At 38.5% G+C, this 26476-nt stretch overlaps 2 pseudogenes; both read left to right on the forward strand.

Moving 5' to 3' along the window:
- Nucleotides 1-917: 917 nt before the first annotated feature.
- LOC100728015 (olfactory receptor 2L3-like) lies at nt 918-3947 on the forward strand (annotated as a pseudogene).
- A 19118-nt stretch (nt 3948-23065) lies between these two features.
- LOC106025639 (olfactory receptor 2L8-like) lies at nt 23066-24047 on the forward strand (annotated as a pseudogene).
- Nucleotides 24048-26476: the final 2429 nt, after the last annotated feature.

Genomic DNA, 26476 nt, shown 5'->3' on the forward strand with positions numbered 1-26476 from the left:
AGGAAATAGCCATCTCAGGAAGAACTCAGTTCCAGGACGGTGGAGAGCTTTGCTCCTTGATCCTGCAGAGTAGAATTTCCTGGGTCATTCGGATTAAATTTTAAAGACTCAATTTCACATACTTTCGACAGTTTCACCTCCTTTGTATAAGTGAACGTGCAGGTAGACCTACAATCAGACTTTAAGAGGCATGCTAAACTTTCTGAAAATCTGCAGGTTCCTGTTCCTCCAGGGAAGGATGATGTGGTTTCAATTTTACAAGTTTCTGCCTGACCGGAGACTAAGGAAGTTCTACAAGGTTCAGTTTATTAAGACAGCCCACGATCATGCTAACAGAGGAGGTGATGTGAATGTTTGCAAAGCACAGAGATGAATTTTTGTGGCCTTATTCTGCTCATTTTTGAGATTTATGTTGTTTTGAAGGTGTATATTTTAGTACTTTGTATAATTTCTACTGAAGCAAGCTTAAATATTTCTTTGTGAATGTTAACTTTCATGAAAATTGTCTACTCTCACAAATGAAGTGAAAGCATCGTGTGTCCTTAAAATGCATAACAATATGGGCATATGGTCTAGACACTTCCAATGATTTACATATTTGCTCTTTTAAGAAAAGACTTCTTCTTGATGACAGCTGATTTTGTAAGTGAATAAAATATCTGACTCTGAATAAAGGGATTAGAGAAATACGGTATTTGGATACATTGAGATTTGTGCTATGTTTTGTTGGCACATGTTTGATATCTTCAGTTGAATGTATGGGGCAATGAAAATCTATTCCAAAATTATTTTTCTAATAAGAACTATAATAGCTGAACATGTCAGACTTAGAAAAGCAGTGAAAGAAAATTGCTCCTTGTTTTCTTTATATACCACAACCTTTAGGTTGCTTTTAGGAAAAATTAAACAACTGCCAGATGGAAAATTACACTCAGACCTCCACTGACTTCATCCTACTGGACCTATTTCCCCCCATCAAGGGTTGGCCTTGTCCTCTTCATTCTCATCTTGTCATCTTCCTGATGGCCCTGGCTGGCAGCCTGGCTATGATCCTGCTCATCCTCTTGGGTGCCCACCTCCACACACTCCTGTGCCTCCTGCTCAGTCAGCTCTCCCTTGTTGATATTAATTACAACTCCATGACTGTCACCAAGATGGTTTCTGGTTTTCTATGTGGAAACAAGTCCATCTCCTTCATTAGGTGTGGGCTTCAGTGTTTCTTTTCTTGACTTTAAGGTGTGCAGAAACGCTGATCCTGATGTCCATGGCCTATGACCATTATGAGGCTATCTGCTTTCCTCTGCACTACCACATCCACATGAACAGAAGAGTGTGTGTGCTGATGATCCTAGGATCTTGGGCAATGGGTGCTGTCAACTCCTGTGCTCACACAGTATACGCCCTGCGTCTCCCTTACTGCAGGTCCAGGGCCATCCACCATGTCTTCTGTGATGTCCCAGCCATGCTGCATCTGGCTTGCATGGACACCAGCGTCTTTGAGTACTCTGTGTTCATCAGCACTATTGTCTTTCTCCTGCTCCCTTTCATCCTCATTGTGTTTTCCTATGGAAAAGTTCTCCTTACTGTCTACCACACGCGCTCACAGGAAGGCAGGAAGAAGGCCTTTTACATCTGTAGCACCCACTTCACAGTGGTGACTTTCTACTACACACATTCTGCTTACACTTATCTCCACCCAAAGTCTCTCCACTCTCCAGCAGAGCACAAGACCCTGGCTGTCTTCTACACTACCCTCACCCCAAAATTCAACCTGTGATCTAGTGCCTGAGAAACAAGGAGGCGATGGGAGTCCAGGGAACAGAGAGTACAAATTTCTGTTTGCTGAAATGTAGATCAATTTCTGCATCAGTGTGTTCAGCAGTGGGGAATCTCTAGAAAAATACTGAATGTTGAAGCCTCAGATGGTTAGTGTTTAACATTTGAAAATTTGAAGATATATTACCAGGGATGGAGGTCATAGGCACAGCTCCTGTGTGACAACTGTGAATCCCTGACTTCAATTCTCCATACAAAAAACAAAAATTGAAGGTATGATGCAATAGTAATTATCTGTTCACCTGTGTAAATTTTTGGGGTTTTTTTTTGTCTCAAATTTCCAATAAAATTACTAGCTTGAGTTTTTTTTTTTATCAAATTGAGAACAATATATTAATGAGAGAAAATAAGGTGAGAAATTCAGCAAAATAAAGTGAAATTTTCAGTTGTTTAAAATGTGTTCTGTGTTTTTAAGGTAGCAAGGGGCATTATGGCAACCATTGTTGATCACCTAGTATTCTGTTTTTACATCATGTACTATGTCCATCCTTAGTTTTGACTGACTCTGTTTTGTTTTGTCACATATGGCTTTATTCTCTTCAAAAAAGTTATAAGAACTGTGGGAGTAATAAAACCCAAAATGTATAATTGTTATTGTAAAACAGAGAGGAAAAGAAAGTGCTCTAATGGATATAACTGCATGTATATTCAAGTGTGTAAGAAGAAAACCATATTACTAAGTTTTTGTTGGATCATTGAATACAACAGTTTGCAGTCTCATTGTTTGAATCTCCACTTTGTATGCTTTAATTTTGTAACTTGAACAACTATTTCTAAGATGACAATATGTAATCTGTTAACTTGTCATTTCTTACTGTTTTTTGAAATTCTGTATTACTTGTACCCGTTTACTGTTGTGTGATAAAAACCTTTGTTGAGAATTTTAACTTCAAAACTTTCAATAAAGAATACATTGCTGTAAATTCCTCTCAGAATACACTCATTTGAACACATTTATCCCACCATCTATGCTAGTTTTCCTACATTTTCATTAGCTGACACACTGGCCTCTTTGAATATAGTGATGGTCTAAATCATATTATTCCTTTCTGTTAAGTTTCCTTGGAACACACAAGGGAAATTTTCCTGAATCCAATCCTCACCTCTGTGTTCAGCACTGTGTTATCCATCTTGGTCTCATGTCACTGAGTGTGACAGCACAGAGCTCAGAAACCACCTGAGTTCTGTGATCACTTCCTACACCAGGGTCTGCTGACCTGCAGAATGTGTGCTCAGTCATTGCAACTCTAAATAATTAAAAAATTCCCTCCCTAAAACACAGGAAGTGTCATGGGATAAAAGTAGAGGATAACACAGGAAAAAATGTGGTAGTATCTGTTAACTCTTCATTTCTCAGTGAAATTCAGCTTTTCACTTCTATGTCCACTCATAAAGCACAGAAATCCATCCATATCCCATTTAATCTGTGGAAAAACATTATTCTTTATTTCCCATGTCCTTCCTATTTTTTCTGAAAGAAAGTGTCACAGTTTTGCCCAAGATAACCTGTAACTGCTGGGCTGGAGCGGTCCTCCCACCTCAGCCTCTTCAGTGTGGAACCCCACAGACATGTAACACTGCAGGAAATAAATGTTTGGCATCTGGGTCTTGCTCTTGAACACAAGAAATATGGCTTTATTTTCTAAGCAAGTGAGTGTGAGTTTCTTTTTAATGGCTGTGCGATATGGTACATAATTGCTTTGGGCTGAACAAAGGTATCTAGAAAACACTGAGAGCAACAGCTGCCTTTTATGTAACTTCTCACTCCTGATGTCTTCCAGTTTGAGCTCACATCATGTCTTTCCGTGGTCACTGCGTGGTCACAGTGTGGAAGGTGAAGTTTCCATCCTCGCTTCTGCATAGCACACTTAGGGTAATTGCACCTCCTTGTGTTTCCAGGAACAAATGGGATCTACAGGGCACGCCTTGGTCTTCCTGCCTCCTGGCTGCCTCACTCTGTGTCACCCACACAAATCCCTGGGCTCCCTAGAGATGCTGTCACCCTGGTCAGACTTCAGCATCTGGGTTCACACTCAGCTCCATCTCCTCCTCCAGTCCTGAGCTTCAGACCTGTCCCAGGGGAGCTGAAGCCCCTAGCCGGAGAGCTCTAGGATGTGGAATCGTCCTCAGGCCCCACCTTCCATGTCCAGCAGGGTTGCACCTCCTCCCTCCTCAGAGCTCAGTCCCATGGGGACCTGGAGTACCAAACAGGGTCAGGCTTTAATGCTCAGGGCAACTTGATGATTGTAATAAAGAGGAGCTTCAGTTTTTCAAAGGTAGGGGTATTCAATGTCTGTGGAGTTTGACACTGGAATATTGTTTCTGACAGGAACATTGCAAGTTCAAATATTTTTAGATCCTAACACAAAAACATAGTTCCATGTTATTCATTCCTGAAGAAAATACATAGACAATTTATTTCTTAGAAATGAGAAATGTTTATGAACATGATCGTGCTTCTATTTGTAGCAAAAATCAGTGAGTATTTTGTGAAAAATCCCTATAATATCCTTATTAACATCATTTTCAGTATACTAAAAAAAAACAGTTTCATAACTCAAGGAACTATTCTAAAGAAAGTAACTGAGATCTTTAGAATACCATGTGTGTGGTACTGGAATAGGAATCATACAGGACATCCAAATGATAAAGGAGAAACGTAACATCTCCCAATCTGCTAGCTGTTTGACATGCTGACTTCTTGTTCCCAAAATCAAAGGGTGAATTCTAAGGAACAGCAGAGGTAAGAGTGGTAAATGTTCATTGGGAGGAGAGGGACAGCTCCTGCAAGAGAGGCAGGAGGGGTCCTCAGGGGATTCCTGGGGACCCCACTTCTCATGGGAAGTTTTATAGAGCACAGCCATGTGTACACTGTGGGTTACAGTTATGATCAATCAGTAAGATTATAATTATAGCTGCTTATTAATATTGACCCAGTGGGGATGCAAGTCATGCAGCAAATGTACATGGAAAGAATAAAGAACTTTTAGGAAGTGATGAGGCCAGAGTTCTTGGTCAGTCATGGAGGTTACTGATGTGTAGTTTAACTTTAGTAGACCAAGTGTTATCTCTTGTTTCAGCCTGGTCATTGTCCTTTATTTTGAGATTGCACATTCCACACGTGTGCCTCCAGCCACAGGTGTAGTGAGTTTCATCTCTGCCCTGACTCTCTCATGGGCCTACTCCTCTCTGACTGCCTACAGTATTTCTATCTATTTCAGCTTCTCTAACACCCTGAGCAATGGCTAACAACCCAGGATCCTCTGCATTCTCTGGCAATAACACAGTATCAAAAAGCCTCCCTGTGGCAGTCTCCCAGATCCTAGACAACATCATCCTACTGCCCGCCCCAGAAAACTACAGCAGCAAAGGCTTCACAGTAGCATCTTACAGACTCTGAGACCTCAGTGTTTTTGCCCAGGGCCATGCTGCCTAGGAGTCTCAGCTGTCTGTACTAATACCCTAAAATTTTTTATTTGATGTGCTCTTATTAAATTAGTAATTTTGATGTACCTGCTTGCAAATAAACTGGTAAGTAAATAATACAATCAGGTGAAGGTAACCACACATGCACTGAATCACACCATGGACACAAAAGATGCCCTGGCATTTCAGAGGCAGGATGGCATGGGATGCTCTGAGGGACCCTGTCTGCTCTTCTCCTTGCCATTGGCCCTGAAGCCTGGAAAGCATCTCAGTGCTTGTCATAACTCTGCCCTATCCTTGGCCTCAAGCCAAGCCATGTTCTCAGTGACTGGCCTTCTCCTGTCTGGGTCTCAGTCCATCGTTAGCCTCAGTCCACAGCACAGAAGGACAGGAATCATGGTGCTGCTCAGGCTCCTTGGAGGTCCCTGCAATGCCAAGTACAGGAAGGAGAGTTGAGAACATACATTTGTCAGGACAGTGCTCAAAAAGTTTACTAAACTAGTTACTGAACCAACTATTCAGATGGTTGATGGTGCTCACCCGTGACTCGGCTAATGATGATCTTGATGGGATTAAGAGATCAGAAGAGGTGATCAGGTCATGGGGGTGATGGATGGAGAATGGACTAACAGACCAATTTCATAGCTGAAATTGGTGTCAGCAGGGAGGCGGGTTAGGAAGTGGACACTGGTGTCTGACTCTGGAGCTTAGGTCTTGGTGATGCTCTGTCCTGCACACTCAGCTTTGTGCACCACCGACTGTGCTGCTTTGTTTCTCCTCAACCTCCAGCTCTGAGATTCTGTCTTGAAGTCAGCTTCACACACAAGGCAACCATTAGACAAAATAAGCCTCTCTTCTTTATGCTGAGTGTGCCAGGAATATTTTCCAGTGAGCTGAAAGCTGGTCAGTGCAACAGTTAACAACAGCATTGAGATTTTCTTTCTTTTTTTTTATTTAAGAGGAAAAAGAAAAACACAAAACAAAACAGAGCGGTGTAAGGATACACGTAATACAGAACTACAAAAAAAAAAAAAAAAACATAACAGTAAGAAATCACCTGTTAATAGATTATATATTATCATCTTGAAAATAGTTGCTCAAATCACAGTATCAAAGAATACAAAGTGGACATTCAAACAGGGAGACTGAAAACAGCTGTGTTCAATGATCCAAAAACATTGATATAGTCAGTTATTTAACACCCCTAAACACACTTGCTGTTATATCCATTAGAGCTCTTTTTTTTCCCCTCTCTTTTTTACGACAAAATTTACACATTTTGGATTTTAGTACTCCTTAGTTCTTATTACTTTTTTCGGGGGGGGGGAGAGAATACAGTCAAATGTGGCAAAACAAAGCCGTCAGTCAAAACCAAGCATAGACATAGCACATGGTGTAGAACAGAGTACAAGGTTATCAATAATGGTTATCAACGTTGTCTCGTGTTTCCTTAAAAAGAATTGTCTATCTCATTAGATATTATAAAGTTGGACAAAACGGTAGAGAACAAGACCAATAAAACTTAGGCATTGTAAACATTACAGGACTTCCAAAGGACACAATAGTCAAACCAGAATGGGCATCTTAGTGAAGCTTATTGCCTTCAAAGTAGTTGTCTATACCCTCAAACTTGATACTATCATACAGAATGGAACAGAGTCTAATCAGTCAAAACAAGATCGTGGGAGTATTACAGGACTTCAAAACAAGTTAATAGGAAATCAAAAAGAGTTACTATTATATATCCTAATTTTTAAAAATTTTCCCCTTAATTAAATCAAACATAAGAAATAACTAAATAATTTTTTTAAAGAATAAGGGGGAGATTGAGACAAAACAGGACATAACAATATAACAATAGAGGTCAAAGCATGACTGTTTCAGCAACCTAGTACTTCACCACCATATAACCCGACTTAATAGTAGTTACCATAGTGTCTGTCTTTTTCCTTGAAATATTTGGATAAAATTTCATATACTATGGCTTCAAATATTTCCATATCAAGAAGCCCAGAATAAAGCCTTCCTAATTAATGAGTGAAAACTTTATAAGGCTTCAAGGCCACATAATGGGGAATCATGATTACTACATAATTTTATATATTTGAATCATTACTTACATTAGGGAAACTATTCGGTATTCACACATGCGAGATTGATTTATTTCACTTATGAGTATGGTCTCAAGCTGTGCCCATTTATTGATAAATATCTCAATGTGATCCTTCTTTATAGCTGAATAATACTCCACTGTATAGAAATACCACAACTTTTTTATCCATTCCTCAGCTGATGGACACTTGGGTTGTTTCCAAGATCGGGCGATTACAAATTATGCTGCTATAAACATAGGTGCACATATATCACTGTGGTATGATGCTTTCAGTTCTTCTGGGAATATGCCTAGAAGTGGAATAGCTGGAATAAATGGGATTTCGAATCCCAACTTTTTGAGAAATCTCCAGACAGATCTCCACAAAGGCTGTACCAGTCTACACTCCCACCAACAGTGTAGGAGAGTTCCTTTTTCCCCACAGCCTCTCCAGCATTTGTTGTTGTTGGTTTTCTTGATCCTGGCCATTCTTTCAGGAGTGAGATGGTATCTCAGTGTGGTTTTAATTTTCATTTCTCTAATGACCAATGATGATGAGCATTTTTTCATGTATTTATTTTCCATTTGCATTTCTTCATCTGAGAATTGCGTATTCATCTCAGATGCCCATTTTTGGATTGGATCTTTGAATTTTGAAGGTCTGAGTTTTTTTTAATTCTTCATATGTTTTAGACAAAAGTCCCTTGTCTGAGAGAGAGTTCACTAAAATCTTTTCCCAGGTTGTGGGTTTTCTTTTCACTATGCTGAAGATTTCTTTTGACATGCAGAAACTTTTTAATAAGAAGTGGTCCCAGTTATTGATTCTGGGAAGTATTTCCTGTGCGGTTTGAGTCTTGTTCATGAATTCTTTACGTACTCCTATGTTTCCAAGGTTTCTACGCAATTTGTCTTCCAATAGATTTAGTGTTTCTGTTTTAATATTCATATCTTTGACCCATTTAGATTTTAATTTAGTACATGGCGATAGACATGGGTCTAGCTTTAGTTTTTGGCAAATGGAGAGCCAGTTTTTCCAGCATCATTTATTAAAGAGACTGTCATTCTTCCAGTGAACCTGCTTGGCTCCTTTATCAAAGATAAGGTGGTTGAGTGTGTTTGTAGTTGTGGTTGTATCTTCTAATCTATTCCATTGATCTTCAGTTCTGTTTTGATTCCAATACCATGTTGATTTTACTACTGTTGCTTTGTAGTATAACTTCAAGTCAGGGATTGTGATGCCTCCTGCTTTGTCTTTGCTGCTTAGAATTGCCTTTGCGATTCTAGGTCTCTTCTGGTTTCAGATGAAATTTAGGGGTGATTTCTCTAGATCTATAAGGTATGTTGATGGTATTTCTATTGAGATTGCATTGAATCTGTATAACAGTTTTGGGAGAATGGCCATTTTCACAATGTTTGTTCTTCCTATCCATGAGCAAGGGATGTCTTTCCATTTTCTGAGATCATCTTCAATTTCCTTTTTCAGTGTATTATAATTTTCACTATATAATTCTTTCACTTCTTTCGTAAGAGTAATTCCTAAATATTTCATTTTTTTGCTTGCTAATGTGAATAGTCCGGTTTCTCTTATTTCCCTCTCTGTGATTTTGTTGTTCGTGTATAGGAATGCTATTGATTTCTGAGTATTGATTTTGTATCCAGCCACATTACTGAATTTATTTATTGTATCCAAGAGTCTTTCAATGGAGTTTAGGGGGTCTTCTATGTAGAGTATCATGTGATCTGCAAACAATGATAATTTAACTTCTTCTTTTCCTATCTTTACCCCTTTTATTTCTCTTTCTTGCCTAATTGTTCTGGCTAGTACTTCCAGTACTATATTAAATAGGAGTGGTGATAAAGGACATCCTTATCTTGTGCCTGATTTTAAAGTAAAGGCTTTCAATTTTGGGCCATTTAGTATGATGCTGGCTGTTGGTTTGTCATAAATGGCCTTTATTATATTGAGGTAAAGAACATTTATTCCAATTTTCTGTGAAGTTCTTATCATGAATAAATGTTGGACCTTATCGAAGGCTTTTTCTGCATCTATAGAAATGATCATGTGATTCTTATTTTTGGCTTTATTGATATGGTGGATTACATTTATTGATTTGCGTATGTTGAACCATCCTTCCATTCCTGGGATGAATCCCACTTGGTCATGGTGTTTAATCTTCTTGATGATTTGCTGGATCCTATTTGCCAATATTTTATTGAGGATTTTTGCATCTGTGTTCATTAGGGAGATCGGGCTATAGTTCTCTTTTATAGTTGGGTCTTTCTCAGGTTTTGGTACTAGAGTAATATTTGCTTCCAGGAATAACTTAGGAAGGATTGCTTCCCTTCGATTTCATTGAATAGTTTGAGGAGTGTCAGCATTAGTTCTTCTTTGTATTCCTTGTAGAATTCTGCAGTGAATCCATCTGGGCCTGGGCTCTTCTTGGTGGGTAAGGACTTAATTACATTTTCAATTTCATTAGCAGAGATTGCGTTATTCAACAGTTTTACATCCTCTTAATCTAGCTTTGGTACTTCTATGCTTCTAAGAATCTTTCTATTTCTTCTGTGTTATCAAACTTTTGAGAGTAGAGGTTTTTGAAATAAGTGTTGATGATCTTCTGTATTTCTATTGGGTTTGTAGTGATTTCTCCTTTTTCATTTCTTATTGCATGAATTTGAGCTTTTTCTTCCCTTTTTTAAATAAGGTTGGCTAGGGACTTATCGATTTTATTTATTCTTTCAAAGAACCAACTCTTTGATTCGTTGATTCTTTGGATTGTTTTCTTAGTCTCTATTGAATTGATTTTTGCTCTGATTTTTATAATTTCCTCTCTTCTTTTGGCTTTGGGCTTGACTTGCTCTTCTTTTTCTAGCTGTTTGAGGTGTAGCATCAAGTTATTTATTTGTATTTGTTCTGTTTTCCTGATGTGGGAACTCATTGCAATAAATTTTCCTCTCAGGACGGCTTTCATTGCATCCCACAGATTCTGGTAAGTTGTATCTGCATTTCCATTTTCTTTTAGGTATTGTTTAATTTCTTCTTTAATTTCTTCTGTGACCCACTGATTACTCAAGAGTGTGTTATTCAGTTTCCATGTGTTTGCGGGATTTTTGCAGTATCTTTTATCATTAATTTCTAATTTCAGAGCGCTATGATCCGATAACATGCAAGGGATGATTCCAACTCTTTTGCATTTGTTTAAATATGTTCTGTGAGCTAATATATGCTCTATTTTAGAAAATGATCCATGTACTGCTGAGAAGAATGTGTATTCTGATGTTGTTGGGTGGAACATTCTATATATGTCTATCAAACCCATTTGTTCACAGGTGTGATTCAGTTCTGTTATTTCTTTGCTCATTTTCTGTCTGCTTGATCTGTCCCTTGGTGTCAATGGCGTATTAAGGTCTCCTGTTACAATTGTGTTACTGATAATTTGAGTTTTCATTTCTGTTAATAATTGTTTTATATAACTGGGTGCTCTGGAGTTTGGTGCATATATATTTAAGATAGTTATCTCTTCCTCTTGGAGTTTTCCCCTTACGAGTATGTAGTGACCTTCTTTGTCCTTTTTGGTCATTGTTGGTTTAAAGTTCACATTGTCTGCAAACAGAATGGCTACTCCTGCCTTTTTTTGGATTCCTGCTGCATGAAGAATTGTTTTCCATCTTTTGACTTTCAGCCTGTTAGTATCCTTCTGGGTTAGATGGGTTTCCTGTAAACAGCATATGGTTGGATTTTGTTTCTTGATCCATTCTGCTAGTCTGTTTCATTTGATTGGTGCATTGAGACCATTTACATTAATGGTTATTACTGTTAAATGCTGGTTAATTGTAGGAATGTTATCTCTCTGCTGTTGCATCTTTATCTTTCTGTTCTGTTTAATTATTTGCTTTGCTTAGTGGTTTTTTCCTTTGTGTATCTAAACTGTCTTTCAATATTTTTTGCAGGGTTGGTTTGGTGTTCATGAAGTTCTTCAGCTGTTCTTTGTCATGGAAGTATCGTATTGCACCATCTATTTTGAATGATAGTTTTGCAGGATATATCAGTCTAGGTTGGAAATTATTTTCTTTTAGGATCTGAATTACATCACTCCGTGCTCTTCTTGACTTTATCGTTTGTGCTGAGAAGTCTGCTGTGATTCTGATAGGTTTTCCTTTATAAGTGATCTGTCTTTTCTCTCTGACAGCTTTTAATAATCTATTCTTGTGTTGGATTTCTGAGTTTGTGATTATTATATGTCTGGGTATAGTTTTATTTTGGTTATGACTATTTGGAGTTCTATATGCTTCACTGATCCTGATGTCAGTTTCTGATCTCATGCTTGGGAAATTTTCAGTTATTACTTCTCTAAATATCCTCGTGACATCCTTCATGTTGTCTCCCTCTCTTTCATTAATCCCTATCATTCTTATGTTATTCTTCTTTGCATTGTCTTGCAGTTGTTGAATTGTTGTTTCCTGATTCCTTGTTATTTTCAAAAGATCTTTCCTTTTCTGTTCACTAGCTGCAATCCTGTCTTCAAGGTCTGAAATTCTATCTTCACTTTCATTCAGGCGGTTTTTACAACTTTCAGTGGAGTTTTTTATTTCCTGTATATCTCTGTGCATCTGCATTATGTATTCTGTTTGTTTCTTATATTGCTCGTCTAGGGATTCTATCTTTTTGTTTAGTTCCTCCAATTTTTTATCTGTGTTTTCTTTAGATATATTAGGATCTCTTTCATTTCTTTTATCATTTCTTCTTTTATCTGGGAGATTATTTCGAGTTTGAATTTCTTTAAAGCTTCCTGGAGTTGCTTGTCAATTTCAGTCACTATTGTGTCCGATATATGAGGTGGATGGGATATATTTTCTTCTATATACATTGCTCCTAGGGTTTCTTGAGATGGGCTGGAGGTTTGAGGTTGTAATTTGGTCTTTCATTTTGTCATTTTCCTAAATTTCTGTGTTTCAAGTGTTAATTGAAAGCTTCCTCAGGATCTGTTGAAAATCCTGTTCTATGTTTGCAGCTACTGAGACTCTGGCACTATGCTACCCTAAGCCACTGGGCCTGCAGAACCAGTGGCCCTCCTCTGCCTGCTCAGAACTCTGCATTTTCAGACAAGCTGGGCCTCAGGGACACTGTGTGCCCACCTGCCCCTTGGAAGCTCCACAGCTCTTCAATTGCAGCCGGGTTAGGCTACTCATCACAGGCTGTGGTGCCTCAGGAACCTGTGATCCCTCCCTGCTTGCAGAGATATCCACAGTCCTCCAGACACACGGAGAGGCCGATGCAGGCATCCCAGATCCGCCCAGCTCCTCCTCTGTACACTGATGGCTAGGCGTGGCAGCAAAACAGGCTGGGCTCTGGTGATAGTGTGGGCCTGCCCACCCATCAGGAGCTCAGCAGTTCTCCAAGTGCAGCCGCGATGGGGAGGTGGAAGTAGAGGCCTCAAACCCACCTCTCCCCTTCACTGCACATGGAAGCCTGAAGGGACTCCAACAGTCTGGGCGGAGATATCCACAGTCCTCCAGACACACAGAGAGGCCAGCATTGAGATTTTCAAAGGATGATGGTAAAGTAATTACTGCAAATTACTTTACTTATTTATTATATGAAAGGAAAAGTTCTGTTGTGTGCTTCAGCTAACTTAGTTCCAGAAACATAGTGCAAGTTGAATTTGAGGACTAATCCTTATGAATCAGATATCCTCAGATGTAGGGTGCAGACCACAGAAACTGATTTTGGAACTAATCGTAAGCGTATTATTGATGACAGATGGTGTCAACAGAAACAGTGAGAAGACACTGCACTGCATGTGCTGTCCAGGGATTCAAATGACTCTTGAATCAAATCAGCACTCTAACTCCAAATTCAGAGTAACGATCATAGAGAGCCTGTTTCTTTGGCCTTTTTGGACTTTGTTTTCTTTTCTTCAAGCTTGTTTCTTCTTCCTTTTTTCTGTGTGGGAGGAGAGATTATCTTAGAAATTGTTAACATACTACTGAATCCTGCTTTCTATTTTAATTTCACCGAGTCCATTATATTGTAGTCAAATAACTGGTAATTGTAAATACTGTTTCAATATGAGAATAAGTAATGGACCTAGTGATAAAAGAAGACTCTTACAAGTTAACATCACCATAATCTGAAGCAATAATTTAGCTTTAAAATTTAAATGTCATTTAGAAGTGATACTAGCAAATGCATGTGTAATAGTTGTGCGATGGTTTTCCAGGGTTTGTGATCAAATTCAACTTGTGCCACCTTGTAATGCTCATACTTTTCATTTTCCACACTTATTTGTCATTCTACTAAATGCACAAACAGTGTCAATGAATGTCTAATTTAGGGACCACAGATCTGTTTTAAGAATTAAATAAGCATGTTTTGGAGAAATAATCTGAAATGTGTCTTATTGAACAATCATAGTTGAAAGGACCTGGGTTAATACGTATGATGCTAATGTCACTGGTAGATGAGAATGTTACATGTGGAGACTCTAGATTCACAGCTACTGATTACTGCTGCCATAGATCAAGGCGAACAATAATGGTGCACTGTGTTTATCACAGGCAGCCTGCAGGCATCCATGTCTGCTTCTCTACACACTAAGAGCAACTTTAGCACTCTGAGTTTACCTTTCTATAGCTAAAGGCTTACTTTTACATGAAGATTTAAAACAGATTTCTGCTGGCAACATGTCCAGTAAGCAGACTATGTTCTCACTTGAAAACAAAACTGAAAGGAAACCCTAATGCAATCAATTATTGTGCATGAGAGAGAGTGTCTCTGCACATGTTTCCTATGTGTTCATGAAATACTATGGCATCAATATTTTCACCTAATTTGTCTTCCAACAGATTTAGTGTTTCTGTTTTAATATTCAGTTCATTGATCTATTTAGATTTTCATTTAATATGTGGTGATAGGCATGAGTCTGGTTTTAAGTTTTCAGCATATGGAGAGACAGTTTTTCCAGCACCACTCATTAAAGAGACTGTTGTTCCTCCATTGAACATTTTTGGCCCATTTATCAAAGATAAGATACTTCTTTATCCATTCCTCAGTTGATGGATACTTAGATTGTTTCCAAGATCTGGCTATTACAAATTTTACTGCTATAAACATTTGTGTACATATATCACTGTGCTATGATGTTTTCAGTTCTTCAGTTTCAGAATATGCCTAGAAGTGGAATAGCTGGGTCAAATGGGACTTACAATACCAGCTTTCTGAGAAATCTCCAGACTGACCTCCACAGTGGTTGCCCCAGACTACATACACTCCCACAAACAGTGCAGGGAAGTTCTTTTTTCCACACAGCTTCTCCAGCATTTGTTGTTGGTAGTTTTCTTGATCCTGGCCATTCTTTCAGAAGTGAGATGGAATCTCAGTGTTGTTTTAATTTGTGTTTCTCTAATGACCAGTGATGATGAACATTTTTTCATGTATTTACTTGCCATTTGTATTTCTTCATTTGAGAACTGTGTATTCATCTCAGATGCCCATTTTTGGATTGGGTCTTTGAATTTCGGGGGTTTGATTTTTTTAATTCTTTACATGTTTTAGACAGAAGTCCTTTGTCTTAGGGACAGTTCACTTAAGATTTTTTTCCCAGTTTGTGGGTTTTCTTTTCACTATGCTGGAGATTTCTTTGGACATGCAGAAATTTTTTTAATAAGACGTGATCCCAGTTATTGATTCCAGGAAATATTTCCCGTGGGGTTTGATTCCTGTACTCAGCTATAAAGAATAATTACACTGAGATATTTATAAATAAATGGATGCAACTTGAGACCATACTCATATGCAAAATAAACCAAACTCACATGCATAAATATTGTATAGTTTCACTAGTGCTAAGAAATGGTAAGAGTACACAATAGTTTGTGGCAATAATGATTCCCCATTACACTGCTTTGAAGACTTATAATGTTTTCATTCAATAGTTGGAATGGTTTTATTCTGTTTTCTTTGATATTATTATTTATGGTGGTATGAACAGCTATTTTAAAGAAAACAAGACATTATGGCAGCCATTGCTGATTTAATATCATCTTTCTCTGAAGTCCTACCATGCTTTTTTTTCTGTTTCCATTGGTTCTATCATGTTGTATCTTCTTGGATTTTATTACGTGTGGTAGTATAAACAAATTTTCTATGGAAAATGAGATAATATAATAGCCCTTTTTCATTTTGTTATTTGGTTCTGAATGCCCTGGAATACCTTCATTCTCATGAATGGCTTTATACTATTTTGTTATGTTTGATACTATTGTATATGAAATTATGCTCAACTATTTCAAAGAAAGAGACATTATGGTAGTTATTGTTAATTACAGTTTGTCTTGTGATGAAATACTGTGTTGCTTACATTGTTTTGTTCTGATTTGCTTTTTTAGTCCTCTTTTGTTTTAGTATCTTTAAAATAAAAACTTTAAAAAAAGAAATACTAAGACATCATTGTAAAATGTCTTAGAGGTATACAACATGGAGATGTCCAAATAAGTACACCAAAATTCAGGGGCTTTGTAGTTTTCCTCCTATGCTAAAAACAGACTCTGTTTCATGTAAACAATTGAAAACAAATGGTGGCAAAGGTGAGACAGGGTGAGTCATCTTAGTGAGTGAAATGATGAGCAATGTGTACTCTTCATGCCATCTTTAGTAGAATCAGCTGGGAAACACTGCAGAGAAGGGAGTCTCACTGTCTGTGCACACACTGTGAAAACATCCTCCCTGAACTTCACTGTGTCTCTTGAGATTCTACAGGAGCCATTTCACAATCAGTGAATTCCAGTTAACTGACAAAAATGCAGACTATGTCTCAGCACAGGTAGATAGTCTCAGACATGATCAGCTCTGTGTACAGAGCTCTGGCTGGCTTTGCAAAATCAGTGACTTTATGGGCTCCAAATAAAACTGACTCCATCCTCAGGTTGACCTGTGACACAGGAGAGTCACCTTGGGGAAGGTCAGGAACAGGGGATACTTCAGCATCATATAAAGTGCAAAATGATTCATATTTATGCAAAATGGTGTTCAAGAATGTGATACGTTCATGAATGTTCATGTACGTATTTATTTGACTACTATTCAGTTCTTGGCAGTTTATTTCACATAGAGGTTTATAAATTTGAATCTGGTGTTTCATATATAATGTCCTGCAAGGAGAAATTGAGGAAACCTATTTCTGAGAAATCATAGTCATGTTCTAACTCTATACGTGATCAGAAAAAGTACAGGGAAAGCAGTACTACTCTGTAAAGCTCTGTTTCTGAGACTCTAATCAAAAGGGAGCAGGTGTGGAGGTCTGTGCAGCTGTGAAAACTGCACAGTGCGGACTCTAGGGGGCGCTGCTCCTTGGTAACCAGCTGTTTTCACTCAGTCCTTCTGTGGGCACCAGTGACTTAACATGTGTGGACTTCAGGTCTTAATGCTCTGACAAGGATGTTACACTGCAAAAATCATAGTGTTTTATTAATGTGAGAAGCACAGAGACATTTTCCATTATCTTACTTTCAATTCTAAATTGAAGCTTGCAAAACACCAGTCTACACAATGAAATGATTTGCGTTACCCACAATGCAAAGTTCATTTTAATATGTGAGCAGCGCTTGACAAACTTTATTAACGAAGCTTAATGTGTGCCTGACTTACACTGGGGATCACAGGGATATTTCTCTGCAACAGATCTTCCTAGTAGCACATTTTGTCATTGGTAATAAGATACAAATTCCCATTTACCGTTTTAAATATTTAATTTTTCTTTTTTTAAAATTTTATTTAAGGAGAAAAGAAAAAAAAAAGCAGAGAATGGGTACAAGTTATACCGATTTACAGAAAAAAAAATGAACAGTAGGAAATCACTAGTTAATGGATTACATATTGTCATCTTAGAAATAATTGTTCAAGTCACAAAATTAAAGCTTGTAAAGTGGACATTCCAACAATGATACTGCAAACAGTTCTGTTCAATGATCCAATAAAACTCTGTGATATCATTTTCTATCTTATATACTTAAATATACATGCAGTTATATAGTTTAAAGCACTTTCTTTTCCTCTCTTTTGTACAATGACTATTACACATTTTGGGTTTCATTGCTCCCACGGTTCTTATTACTTTTTTGGAAGAGAGTAAAACCAAATGTGACATAACAGAACAGAATCGGTCAAGTCAAAAGGGTGGACATAAGAGATAATGTAAAAACATAATACAAGGTGATCAACAATGGTTACCATAATGCCTCCCACTATCTCTAATAGCATTTTATATCATTAGTTATAATACAATTGAACAAAACAGTAAAGAACAAAACCGACAAAACCAAAACATTGGAGACATTGTAGGTCTTCAAAAGTAGATAAAAGTCAACGAGAATGGGCATTATATTGAATCTCATTATCTTCACAGCTGATGCCTAAACTTTCAAACCTGATACTATCCAGCAAAACAGAATAGGGAAACATCAGTAAAAAACAAGATGGTGAGAGTAATACAGGGCTTCAAATCGAGATAATGGAAAGTCAAAGTGGGTTACTATAATATATCCTTCTACTTTTTTTCCTTTAATTAAACAGATAAAAATAAAAAAAAGTAAATAATGGAGTGGAGATTGAGATAAAAGAGGGCATAACAGCGAAACAGTGCAGATCAAAACATAACCATTTAAGCAGAATAGTGTTTCACCACCAGATAATCCCGACCCAAAAGTAGTTACCATATTGTCTCTTTCGTTGTAATCCTTGAGTACAACTTCGTATACTGTAGCATTAAGTATATCAAAACAATGTAAAACCATTTAAGAGAATGACAGCATTACAGAGTATTTAGAATTGACTAACAGAAAATGAACAATGGTTTCTGTATAATCTCCTTGTCTTTAAAAGGTTTTTGCTTATACTATCATACATAATAAAATCTAATAAGATACAACCTATTTAGACCATTGGAGACAGAAGAACAAAAGCTAGATGAGACTTCAAAACAAGATGATACTAAATCAGTATTACCTATTAAGATGTCATTTTCTCCAAAATAGCTGTTCCTATTATCCAATCTTCTCTGCCTCATTTCTGTTGAGCTCTTTTTCTTTCAGTAGCTGTCAGTTTGTCTTCTTCATTTTGTTGTCTGCTCCATTCTTTGTGGCCTCCCTGCTACTATTTCTGGATTCTTTGTATTTTTCTTTTTTTAGAATATTCTGCAATACTCTCTGTAGAGTTGAATTGGTGGTTGCAAATTCCCCCAGCTCCTCTTTATCCTGGAAGCACCTTGTTTTTCCACCAATTTCCAGGGACAGTTGTGCAGGATATCTCAATCTTGGCTGGAGAATATTATCTTTCAACGCTTGAATTATTTCCCCCCCACGCTCTTTGTGATTTGATGGTTTGTGCAGAGAAATCTGCTGTAATTCTGATGGGTGTTCCCTTGTAAGTGGTCTGTTTCTTGTCTCTGACAGCTTTTAATATTCTGTTCTTGTATTGAATTTCTGGAATTTTTATTATTATATGCCTGGGTGTTGCTCTGTTTGGGTTGTAGGTAGCTGGGGTCCTGTATGCCTCATACATCTGAGTATCTTTACCTTTTGCTAAATTAGGAAAATTCTCCTGGATTATTTATGTGAGTAGCTTTTGTAGTTCACTTGTTTGTGTCCCTACTTCTTCTTTTATGTTCTTAATCCTTAAGTTATGGATCCTCTTATCATCTTCTTGTCTTTGTATTATTGCTGTTTGTTTCTTTGTTATTTTTAAGAAGTTTTTCATTTCATTCTCCCATATTACAAGTCTGCCCTCCAGTTCAGATAGTCTGTCCTTAGTTTCTTTCAAGCTGTTATGCCAGTCTTCGATAGCTTCTTAGTTTCTTGGTAGTCCCTTTGAACCTGCTTCATGTATTCTATGCTTTCTCTGTTTTCTCCATCAAACAATTCTCCCCTTTTTTTCTGTTCTTCCATTCCACCATCTGTTTTTTCTTGGGTGGTGCTTAGCATTTCTCTAACTATTCTGCATACTTCTAGCTTCAGGTCGTTGATAACTTCATTCCTGAATTGGTCTTTGAGGCTCTCTATATGGCACTTTATGTCTATTGGTGTGGTGTCTGCTATTGCCTGTTTCTCAGAATTGGGGGCCGAGGAGCCTTTCTTGTTGCTGCCTCTTCCCATATTCTCTGTTCCTTATATATGCAAGCTTATATAGGAGACCCATCCTCTCTCCCTGTCAGCCACAGCCTGATCGAATTGCGCTGGTTAGGTGTTCCCGCCCACCACAGCGCACCAGGGAGTTACGGACCAGTCAGCCTATGCGGGGGTCGCCCCTCCCGGCCACCGTCAGGCTCTGGGATCTGGGTTAGGCCAGCCTACCAGGTCCGCCAGCAGTGTCATGCAGGCCAGGCACTTTTCACCAATCCCGCCCGAGGGGGGGATGTGTGGCTGCAGTCGCCACCGCGCCCTGCTCCCGCCCAGACTGCCCGGGCCCAGAAAGTCCTCCACTGGAGTCACACTGTGGTAGAGTGTCAGTTTCTCTCACTCACCTCACCACAAGTCAGTGCACGCCTCCTTGCCAGTCCGGTTTTCGACTCCGTTCACAGACTCCCGTTCTCAGAGCTTCCGCGCGTCTCTCTCCTTGCCGAGCCACTGTAGAGGCAGTCGCCGCGCATTGGGAAACCCAAATCATGGCTTCCAATGTCGTGGGGTCCAGCCTCCACACTGAGGCTTTTCTGTTCCTGTTTTAGCACCAGGACTGCATTCCAAGTTGGTTTCTCTCAGCCCAGTTCGTTCCTGAGTCAGCAGAGCATATCTCCACCTGCTTATGTCTCCTTAGTCCACACCATTCCTGACTTCTGAGCCGAGTCTTTCAGAGAGCCTCTGGTAGTTGCTGTTATCTGTCCGCCAGGTTCTCCAGGAACTCAATGAGGGCACTTGTTTTTGGCTTTTTCATTTTTATCGGTACCAGGAATCGAACTCAGGACCGCCTGCTTGCAAGGCAGGTGCTTACACCGCTGAGCTAAATCCCCAGCCCCAATATTTTTCTATATATATTTGTTGCTAGATCAAGTGAACAGAGTAAAATCACGATTCAGAAAATGCAAGATGCCAAAATTTTAACCATAAAATAAAGTTCACTTCTGTTTAAGAAAATTTAATATACTTTAAAATATGGAGCACCTGTTTATATTCTGTATTTTAGTATTTTATATTAATATTATTTTTGGTTTTGCTTTGGGTGATTAAAATATGAACCTCACACAAACTATGTTTGAAATATAACTGACCATGGTGTTTCTAAAGGGTTTAAATTATTTTTTTATATGTTTCTTTAAGTACTGTACAACTGCTCTGTGCATGAAAACATACACATCACAGTTTCTCATGCATGAAAAGTTTATACGCATTTCTAGATGTGTACATGTACATTGCTCTATCTGTCATGATAGGACAGTTTACTGTAAATTTCTGAATGTGAGCTTTCTCACTCATAAAATACCAAGCAATATATCCACCTGAAAAGTTTACTACTGTTAGAGTTAAATCACACCACATCCCAACAAACTTTGATGGATTCTTAGTGTCAATGATTGAGAACAGTAAATTACCTGCCTCTTCTTTAGGGCTGAAAGGAGTCCTGGCCCAACATCTGTGGCTTCATAAGGTGCAGTGTGGACTTCACCTGCAGAATATCCCTGCCCACTTTTTCCTCCAGAGTGAATGTCGGCACTCCTGAGGTCCACGTTCCACTATTTGATGGGGATATAAGGGAATCAAAGTAAGTGGCAATGTTTGAATTGTCTTTAGATCATTTACTTTTAGTGATTTCACTAAAAGAATAAAATAGCAAATATACAAATATGGAAAAAAATATTCTTTCATAAGAAAACTGTTCTTTTAGTGAAACAATTTGGTGACTGAAGTTGCTTCTTTGTCGACAACAGTGCTGAAATTTTACATACACAACATGACACTGCACACAACATGACACTGTGCTATATTTTAATGGTAACACACTGAGATATGGATAATCATATAGATGCTGAATTGACACTCATGAGATACACTATGCACATCACATCTGTTCTGACATTTGTTCATACTTCAATCATTATATTATCTACTTATTAGCAGTAAAAATAATTATATGAATTAATCAGGATAACTTTAATCTTCAGCCTTTATATGGATTATAATAATATTTTTAAAACCATTTCTTCTATTAACCTTTTATTTGAAAATTAGAACAAGGTCCAATAATAATGGAATATGAGATGTCCTAACATGGCTTGAGATACTGCTTTAAGTACCTTAAAACATGTTTGTAAATCCAAATTTGGAACCAAATGTAATTTTACAGCATTTGTATTGCATAAATATGCATAAGGAAAAGTTCAGGAGTTCACGATTTCTGCATGCACGATGGGAAGACTTGGAGTAATCTAGTCTGTGGTACAGGTACTACCTCCACATCTGGAATATTCCATCCTATGAACAAAAATTCTATTCTTCAAGTCACATCTTGTCTTGTCTCTGTGTACTCATCCCATAACACCCATTGTTCCACACTCTCCATTTCAGAAAAAGTGAATGCGAACAATATTTGTCCTTTTAGATGTACTTTTTTCACTTAGTGTAACATCCTCAGAGACTTTCCAAGTTGTAGCACCAGTCAGTGTTCGTTTTCTTTAAAAATGAGACACTATTGCATTAGGCATGCAAACCATTTGTTTCGTGGCTGCAATCATGGATGAAGAATTAAGGTGTTTCTTCTTTGTGGCTGTTGTGAATTATAAAGCTATTAAAGGGCATAAACATACCTATCTGAATTTTTGCTGTACCTCCTAGAATTTCGCAGACAAAGATGCTTCATATCCACATCTGGTTTAGTCTCTGCCACTGCCACTTTCTTCTACATTTTAACAGTCACATTTGAAATGATGCCAAAAAGAATCATGAAGACTTCCAACAATTCCACATTCTTCTCAAAAATACAATTTCTCTTTGCTTTGTTTCTCTAATATCATTTCCTACTGATTGGGTGATCATGTCTCACTGAGACTTAACTTTGCATTTCCCGGGTGATTATCTTGCATCTTCCCAAGTGGCTCCTACACATTGTGATGTCTTCTGTGAAATTCCCCAGTGAACTGTCCATGATCTGATATTGAGGGAATTGTCAAAATAGAATGACTGGCAATCAGAATGCAAACTCAAAAGTAGAGTCTCATGATTTTGTCAAAGAGGCTTGTGGCAATAACACTCCATTGCAGATTTGTAAGCAAAAGAGCATCATAATGACATCTTCTGTAAGGATGTTTCACATAAAGATTGTTGGACAAAGCCCTCTAAAAAAGAAATACAGTTTCTCTAAACGTACAATATTTTGCTGAAATATTACGAGTAAGTCTAAAGAAGTAAATGTGAGAGCAAAAGTCGTACCATGAGAATAGGAAAATCTTTTCATGACATCAACTATACTGCACTTGTAATATGAATAATTTAACATCAGAATTTGATGATTTATAAGCTCACAGGGAAAATAAACTGGTTTCATAGTCTTGAGATTATAAAGGAAGTACTCATATTCTGCAATTTTTGATGGTTCTAAAAATGTCTTGAGAAATGAATAGATGTTTGACAAAACATCAATTTATTGGGGAAAATAAAATTCATTTTATACATGATTCAGATGCTAATTAACTTAAAGCATTTAAAAATTTGGCTAATGGTGATCTGCACATGTCGACTCTGTGTGTGTATTCAGGACAGTCCACAGGAACACAGCATGGAAATTACACTCAGACCTCCACTGACTTCATCCTCCTGGGCCTGTTCCCCCAGTCAAGGCTTGGCTTTGTCCTCTTCATCCTCATCGTACCCATTTTCCTAATGGCCCAGGCTGGCAACCTGGCCATGGTCCTGCTCATCTTCCTGGATACCCAACTCCAGACTGCCATGTATGTCCTGCTCAGGCAGCTCTCCCTTATGGACCTCATGTACATCTGCACAACTGTCCCCAAGATGACTTTCTGTTTTCTATTTGGGAACAAGTCCATCTCCCTCATTGGGTGTGGGATCCAGAGTTTCTTTTTCCTGACTTTATCAGGTTCAGAGGGACTGATCCTATTATCTGTGGCCTATGACTGCTATATGATTATCTGCTTTCCTCTGCACTACCCTACAGTTGTGAACAGAACAGTGTGTGCTGATGATCCTGGGATCTTGGACAATGGGTGCTGTCAACTCCTATGCTCACACAGTATACTCCCTGCATATGCCTTACTGCAGGTCCAAGGCCATCAACCGTCTCTTCTGCCATGTCCCTGCCATGCTGACACTGACTTGTAGGGACACCAGAGTCTATGAGTACATTGTGTTTGTTAGCATGATCCTATTTCTTGTGTTTCCTTTCCTGGGTATTGTGTGTTCCTATGGTTAGGTCCTGATCACTGTCTATCATATGGGCTCCCAGGAGGGCAGGAAGAAGGCCTATTCCACCTGCAGCACCCACCTCACTGTGGTGACTTTCTAATATGCACCTTTGGCCTAGACTTATCTCCACCCAAAGTCCCTCCAATCTCCAGCAGTGGACAAGGTCCTGGCTGTCTTCTACCTCTTCCTCACCCCAGGGCTCAACCCTCTGATTTACAGCCTGAGGAACAAGGAGGTGATGGGGCCTTTGGCGAGAATGACTCAGAGAATCTGCTCTGTGAAAATGTAGGAAAATTTCTGCTCCAGTTCCCTGGACTCAAGTGCATGCCCACTGTATAGTGTGAAATTAGTAAAAAGTTCTTTTATACCTACAATAACTAAAAATTTAGAAAGTGAAAAAATGCTCATGTGTGGGAAAATTGTCTTGTAAATGTGAATAAGCAAAATAAACATTTTGTGGTCTATTTTCTTCAAATTTTGAGTGTGTCTATTTTCTGGTAGTCTATTTTCAATGAAAATTATATTTTAAATAAAAAGTAAATTGTCTGGATGGATTTGCATGCTGGATAATCCTATGCTCTTGATTCTTCTGGAAAAGTGTGTTAAACTGATTTTTCTGCTATGAACTCTGCAGGGAGCTCTGGTACTTACCATGAGTGCTGCTTCCTGTTTTCAGTGCAGATCTGTCAGTCAGCAGGTCCTTCATCCTACTGGTTTGGACTTTCTGCCTATCAGCACTGATACTAGGGTGGATCCTTGATCTAGATTTGAATGACTCATTGCCCTGGGATTTAGGCCTTCAGATGGTCTTCTGGAGGAGATTCCCATGGCGTCCAGGGCTATCCCCATGGAACTCAGTGTCTCAGCTGGGTTCCCTGAACCTTTCATGTGTGGATAGATCTATAATACTTTTCTGCATTTGACATTTTGGGTGAATGTTACAAAATAATCCTATAAATTATGTGTCCATTATTAAGCATATTTCCTTGTGAAGTTGACTACAACAAAATTAGTACTGAGAATGAGGTTCTTTCTCTGATGTTGACTGGCCATGTGATGGAAGAGACTTTGGATTTAACTTGGAAAGGTGTTGAGCGACTTGCCAAGGGGGCAGCCCACACATCCTATACACTGAGTGAGGGACCCTGGTTGGAGCCTAGAGGATCAGAACAGTGATGGAAATGTTGCCAACTGGGAAGGGGCCCAGGAAGCTTCTGCAGAGCAGGGCTGCACGGACTGCTGGATCTCAGGTGGGGTATGTTGTGCTTTTGCAGGAAGTCAGTGTTCATGTCTGTTGTGTTTAGAGATATTGTCAGGGTCACAGAAAAATTTTAGCACAGTCCATTCTTGAAACAGTAGCATGGTTTTTACTAAAAGCTTTTGGCTAGATTGATGCTTGAAATTAAGAGTGAAGATCGAGGAGGTGATTTGAACCATTTGGTCAGCAGGAAGGATCCAGTGGAGCTATAGATTCTGTGAATGAGACAGAGGAGAAATTGATTGTTGAGGAGGAGCTGGACAGTGGAAAAATGACTGAGGCCTTTCACTGGAAAAATGGACCTACATGCAGAAGACCCCTCGGGCATTTCTTAGTGTTTAATGTTGGCATGCCCTGTTTCTAAATGTTAATGGGAAGCAAGAACTGTGATTGTAATAGCTCTCTTACTGTGACTTTAATGTAGCTTTTAGATACATGCTTTGAATGACATTATTTAGTCAAACCATTCTGATTTGAACCTTGAATTCTGAGCACTGTTTGATTATTTGTTTTGGGTGTGAAAATTAAAATGAAAATGAAAACAATGTGAAATGTACACACACACACACACACACACACACACACACACATATATATATATATATATATATATAATTGTTTTATTATTATTAATGTAAATCTGAATAGATGAAGATGAGTTAGCTTTTCACCAATCTTCCCCTGGAGACTGTGCTTTAAAGAAAAGTGCCTGGTTAGCAAGTCCATTCGGGGTGGATTGTGCTGCATTAATTTGCAATGTTCACTTGTGATAGCAGCTGAAATGAATCAGCATGGATCTGGTGTAGATCCCACCTGCGGGTCACTGTCAATAATAAGGAAGCAGAATCTTTAGGGAAAATGGTGCAAGGTAGGATTTCCTGGAGGAGACTGTCAGGCTTGTTCTCCTGATATAAACTTGGCTACAGCTGGCAGTGTCTGAGGGGCGAGGCTGCCTATGACCTCTGTAGCATCTGTCTCACCACAGCTTGACTGTATGCAGGACATGGGCCTCCATGATGTAATGATTGTCCTGTGGGGTTTGGGTCCTGTTTGGTCTGATTCTGTCCTAATCCCTGTTCCCCTTTTGAGAATAGGTATATTTAGTCGGTGCCATTATAGATTGGAGTTCAGTTTTTCTTTTTTACATTTTCAAAAAGATATTTGAAGCTAAGATTTAACTTGAATCTCAGAAGAGACTTGAACTTCAAATTTTGAAAAATGGTGAAATTTTTGAAACTTTCAGGAAGAAATGATTGTGTTCTGGTTAAATACAGGGTAGTTATGTGTAATTGTGAGCTGCTGTTGTCTCTATTTTAAGGTTAATTATACTTTAAGGAGATGTGTTTGGTGAGAAGCTTATGGGAAGTGGACTCTGACCATTCATCCAGACATGTGAACTGCAGACATGTGAATGCAGAAAGGCCTAGCACATCAGTGAGTGCACTCCTCGGTGTGTCCTG

The sequence above is a fragment of the Cavia porcellus genome, unplaced genomic scaffold, assembly GCF_034190915.1.
Source record: "Cavia porcellus strain 051 isolate PalLab524CR breed Dunkin Hartley unplaced genomic scaffold, mCavPor4.1 scaffold_2, whole genome shotgun sequence".
Taxonomy (NCBI): Eukaryota; Metazoa; Chordata; class Mammalia; order Rodentia; family Caviidae; genus Cavia; species Cavia porcellus.